We start from the raw sequence: 227 nt of genomic DNA on the forward strand, positions 1-227 counted from the left end.
CCCGAACCCCCCTTGGGTCACCCAAATCCTCCTTTGGGATGTAGCGCCCTATCTGTGACCCCCCCCAGGTTATTCCTGGGTACCCTCCAGTGGTTTGGATGGAGGGGTAAGCGGGGCTCGTCCCCATGCTGTCGGCTTCGTTAGGGGCCCCTTGTTGGCACCACAGCCCACTGCTGCCGGGTGGGATTTTCCCCCGGCTCCGGGGAGGTCTGGGTGGCTGGCGCACC

The sequence above is a fragment of the Eurypyga helias genome, unplaced genomic scaffold (assembly GCF_000690775.1).
Source record: "Eurypyga helias isolate BGI_N326 unplaced genomic scaffold, ASM69077v1 scaffold20851, whole genome shotgun sequence".
NCBI lineage: Eukaryota > Metazoa > Chordata > Aves > Eurypygiformes > Eurypygidae > Eurypyga > Eurypyga helias.